Here is a 5,533-nt window from a genome sequence, read left to right as displayed (position 1 = left end):
GGAGCACAGGCTCCGGACGCGCAGGCTCAGCGGCCATGGCTCACGGGCCCAGCCGCTCCGCGGCATGTGGGATCTTCCCGGACCGGGGCACGAACCCGCGTCCCCTGCATCGGCAGGCGGACTCTCAACCACTGCGCCACCAGTGAAGCCCAAAGCTTTGTTTCTTTGCCCATAGAAACATATGACCACAAATTCTTACAACTACTCTTCATATTGCTGTTACTATTATTTTTTCGTTTTAGATAATTTAAAAGGTACACAAAAATAGAGAGAACAGAATAACAAATCACTCCATCCTCCAGCTTGACGATTTCAAAATTATCCTTGTTTCTTGAATCCTCTCATTTGTGTTTGTTTTTTGCTGGAGTATTTTAAAACAAATCTCAAATAGCCTATCATTTCACCGGGAAATCCTCAGTATGTATTTCTAATATATAGTGACTTAAAAATAACCATAATTCTGGGAATTCCCTGGCAGTCCAGTGGTTAGGACGCCATGCTCTCTCTGCCAAGGGCCCAGGTTCAATCCCTGGTTGGGGAACTAAGATACCACAAGCCACCCAATGTGGCAAAAAAATATATATTTTTTTAAACAAACAAGCATAATTTACTATAACACTCCAACAAAATTAATGTTATCTAACATTTAGTTCATGATCAATTTCTCCTGAATGTCTAAAAATATAACTTTATAATAAGTTTATTTGCTCAAACCAGGGTCCAACTAAGGTCTACACATTGCATTTGATTAGTTGTTTTGGGTTAATTTAAGTATCTTTTTTTTTTTTTTTTTTTTCAGTACGCGGGCCTCTCACTGTCGCGGCCTCTCCCGTTGCGGAGCACAGGCTCCGGACGCGCAGGCGCAGCGGCCATGGCTCACGGGCCCAGCCGCTCCGCGGCATGTGGGGTCCTCCCGGACCGGGGCATGACGTCCCCCGCATCGGCAGGCGGACTCTCAACCACTGCGCCACCAGGGAAGCCCCTAAGTATCTTTTTTTTTAACTTTTTTTTTTTTTTTGGCTGCATTGGGTCTTTGTTGCTGCGCACAGGTTTTCTTTGAGTTGCGGCGAGCGGGGGCTGCTCTTCATTGCGGCGCACGGGCGTCTCATTGTGGTGGCTTCTCTTGTTGTGGAGCACGGGCTCTAGGTGCGTGGGCTTCAGTAGTTGCAGCGCGTGGGCTCGGTAGTTGTGGCTTGGGGGCTCTAGAGCTCACACTCAGTAGTTGTGGCGCACGGGCTTAGTTGCTCCGCGGCATGTGGGATCTTCCCAGACCAGGGCTCAAACCCGTGTCCCCTGCATTGGCAGGCAGACTCTTAACCATGACCTCACCAGGGAAGCCCCTTTAAGTATCTTTTGAGCCATAATACTTCCTCCTTCATTTTATCTATGCCATCTTGTTTGTTTATGTAACTGGGTCTTTTTCCTATCAGGTTTCCCACAGTCTTGATTTGGCTGAGTGTATCCTCAAAGTGTCATTTAATATATCCCTCCATCCCCTGTAATTATATTTACAAGTTTGATTAAATTAACATTCACTTTTTTCCCCCCAGGAATATTTAATAAGTGATACTGTATACTTCCTCCTTCATCACATCAGGAGGCACATGGTGCCTGATTATTGGGCTAAAATAGTGATGCTAAGATTGATCAGTGAATTCAGGTAGTGTAAGTCTGATCCACTCATTATAAAGTTCTTCACTGTATTAGTTTCCTATGGCTGCTGTAACAAACTGCCACAAACTTGGTGGCTTAAGACAACAGAAATTTATTCTTTTACAGCTCTGGAGGCCAGAAGTCCAAACTCAAGGTGTCGGCAGTGTCACACTCCCTCTGGAGACTCCGAGGAGCATTGTTCCTTGCCTCTTATAACTAACTTCTGGTGGCTGGTGGTGTTCTTGGGCTCCTTTGGCTGCATCACTGCAATCTCCACCTCCTCCTTTTCATGTGCCTGTGTCTTTTCTTCTGTCTCTCATAAGGACACTTGTCACTGGGTTTGCCTCACCTGGCTAATCCAGGATGATCTCATCTCAAAACCATTAACTGAATTCCAGGAATGAATTCATGTAATAAATGACATCCACAAAGACCCTTTTCCAAGCAAGTTAACATTTGCAGATTTCAGGGATTAGGACGTGGATATATCTGTGGCCAACTGTCAACTCACTACACTCATCAACTTTTTAATCTAATGGCTACTGATGATCACTGTCTAGATCCATTATTTCATTAGAAGTGCGAAATGGAGATGTTCTAATTTTGTCATTTCTCCTTCATTTATTAGGAGATGAATTGTCTATGAGGAAAAATTTCTCTTTATCCACTACTTTGTTACCCTGACATATAACCCATTTGGGAAGGTAGGATTAATGTTTGATTCTCTTCCATTTGTCTTAGATAGGTGCTATGGAGTGAATGTTTGTGTCCCCCCACTCCTCAAAATTCATATGTTAAAACCTTAATCCCTAATGTGTTGGTATTTGGAGTTGGGGTCTTTGGGAGGTAATGAGGTCACAAGGGTGGAGCCCTCATGATGAGATTAGTGCCCTTATAAGAAGAGACTTCGGAGAGCTTACTTTCTCTCTCTGCTCTCCACCATGTGAGAATACAACGAGAAGACAGTCATCTGAGAACCAGGAAGTGGGCCCTCACCGGACACCAGATCTGCTGGCCTCCAGTACTGTGAGAAATAAATGTGGGTTTTTTATTGTTGTTGGGGGTAGGAGTTTATTAATTAATTAATTAATTTTTGCTGTGTTGGGTCTTCGTTTCTGTGCAAGGGTTTTCTCCAGTGGTGGCAAGCGGGGACCACTCTTCATCGCGGTGCACGGGCCTCTCACTATCGCGGCCTCTCTTGTTGTGGAGCACAGGCTCCAGATGTGCAGGCTCAGCAGTTGTGGCTCACGGGCCTAGTTGCTCCGCGGCAGGTGGGATCTTCCCAGACCAGGGCTCGAACCTGTGTCTCCTGCATTGGCAGGCAGATTCTCAACCACTGCGCCACCAGGGAAGCCCATAAATGTTGTTTAAGTCACCCTGACTATGGTAATTTGTTATAGCAGCCTAAACTAAGACAACAGGGTTCCCTAAAAGCAGATGTGAGTCAAGACTTTGAGTGCAAGGAGTTTATCTGGGAGGTCATGCTAAGGAGCACTGGTATAGAAGTGGAGAAGTGAGACAGGAAAGGGGAGGAAGCTAATGAAAGGTTGTGATAGAGCAGGTGGAGCAACTGGGGCTCAGTCCTGTTGGGGAATTCTGGAAGGCAGTGTAGAACCTGTCTCAGGAAATCCCACCTGAGGGGCAAAGAAACTAAAGTATTATTGGTCAACTTCCTGTCTGAAAGTTGAGGGCTGCATCTGGAAGCATTAACCCTCTACCATTCCTGGCTAGCCCTGAGCACAAACATGCTCCCACAGCCAGAAAAAAAACGTCCCCAGGCAGAGTCACAGATGTTCTCCCAGAAGCCTTCCCCTTGCAGAGGTGAATGCAAAGGATAGGGGTCACAGCTATGCTAAACCCTTTGCACTGCTCATCCATTTGTGCCTTCATGATAAGATCACTTTGTCTCCTCACCGATTCTTCAAGGTCATGGCTGATCACAATTTCTAATTCATTAAAAAGAAAGTCTTGGGAATTCCCTGGCCGTCCCGTGGTTAGGACTTCGCGCTTTCACTGCCTAGGGCCCGGGTTCAATTCCTGGTCAGGGAACTAAGATCCCACAAGCCCCATGGTGCAGCCAAAAAAAAGAAAAAAGCATCTTATAACAAGAAGGTTAGTGGAACAAACAGTTGCTGCAGTTGGTTCCAAGGCCGTAATCAATATTCAACATCTCCCTCCTCTACAATTCATTCTGTTGGTCTATGAGTCTTTCACAATGGAAAAAAGCTGAACTTCATCCCTAAAGGCCTCAGCCTTTCATTATCATGCCCTTATCAGGCCAACATTGCTGTAACTGCCTGTTCATGATTACCACTGGACATGGGACAACCAAGATCAAACATCTCATCTTGGCCAGTATAACTCTTTTCTTTGTTTACTGGTCAGTTGGCATGAGGTGCCCAAAATGACCCGGAAGTTGCTATAGCCTTAGGTTTAGTGATACCCTTACTGTGACACCTGGTAGATGCATCTCCCACTCCAGGAACTATGGCTTCTAATCCTGCAGAGCCTAAATTTATAGGTACAGGAAGCACAAATTCCCAAAGTGGGTCACTGGTGAGAGGGGTATTGTTGCTTCTTCCATATCCTGGTTCCTGTACCCATGATTTTTACCCATGGGATACAGCACCATGGAATGGCCATTGGTTCTCTCTCTCTCTCTCTCTCTCTCTCTCTCTATATATATATATATATATATATACTGTGTTTTGAAGGCCAATACCCCAATCCTAGAGGATGTTTTCCCCAAGCTGGTATTTAGATGTGGTGTAAAGAGGCCATACTAACATACTATCAGGTTGGCAGTTTCAAGGAGATATGGTGCATTGTAGGGCCAATGGATCCTGTGGTCATGTGCCCACTGTCACATTTCCTTCACTATAAAGTTGATCTCCTTGGTTAGAGGTGATACTATATGGGATCTCATAAGGATAAACCATTTCCTTTACGTCCTTGGATATAGATATTGGTGATGGCCAAAGCACTTGGGCAGGAAAGGGAAATCCATATCCAGAATATGCATTAATCCCAGTAAGGAGTTACTGCTCCCCCCTCCAAACTGAAAGAGGTACATTGTAATCAACAGGCTTCCCAGTGGCTGGTTGATCTCTTTGAGGGAGGGTACCATGTTGAGGCTTTAGCATCTGTCTCTGCTGTTGACAGGCCAAACCTCCAGCCTTGGCAGTAGCTAGATCAGCCTTGGTGAGAGGGAGACCGTGCTGGTGAGCCCTTATATAGTCTCCATATTCACTGCCACAACTACTCCATTCATGGGCACATTGTGCAAGCCCTGGCATCGCGGAGGACAAAGGCTGGCTCTTATCCACTGGAGTCCTTCTGTTTCCCTAGCTGTTCAATGCCTCCTCTGCAGTGAATGCTCTTAAACGGTACTGCCATCAGATACAATGTCCACTCCTGTAAGTCCATCCCTATAGCTCTTCCCTCGACTTCTTATCTCCAACCTTCTAGTTTTGCCCTTTCTGGCCTGACCAGCCAACTAAGCCATTTGCCACTGCTCAAGAGTCCATGTATATACTTCCTTCAAGTCACCTCTCTCACTGCAAAGTAGATGACCTGTGTACTGCTTGAAACATCCTCCTGGGAGGATCTTCCCTCACCACTGTCTTTCAGGGCCACCCCTTTGGGGGCTGCAGTGTGGTAACAGCCCATGTTTGGCTCACATCAATATGTCGCAGTGATTCATCTATGGACCAGGTGTGGGCTTTGTCCTCCTCTGAATCCTAATCACAGACAAGCCCCACGAGGCTACAGGGTGAGCTGAGAGAGAGGCAAGGGTGCAGCAGAGATAGGTAATGTGGGAATCTGGGCTTCCTGCTCATGTAGGTTACTCATGCCTCTGTATGTATTCACACCCAGTCAC

This window comes from Physeter macrocephalus, unplaced genomic scaffold, assembly GCF_002837175.3.
Source record: "Physeter macrocephalus isolate SW-GA unplaced genomic scaffold, ASM283717v5 random_64, whole genome shotgun sequence".
NCBI lineage: Eukaryota > Metazoa > Chordata > Mammalia > Artiodactyla > Physeteridae > Physeter > Physeter macrocephalus.
Note: the sequence above shows the minus strand (reverse complement) of the source record.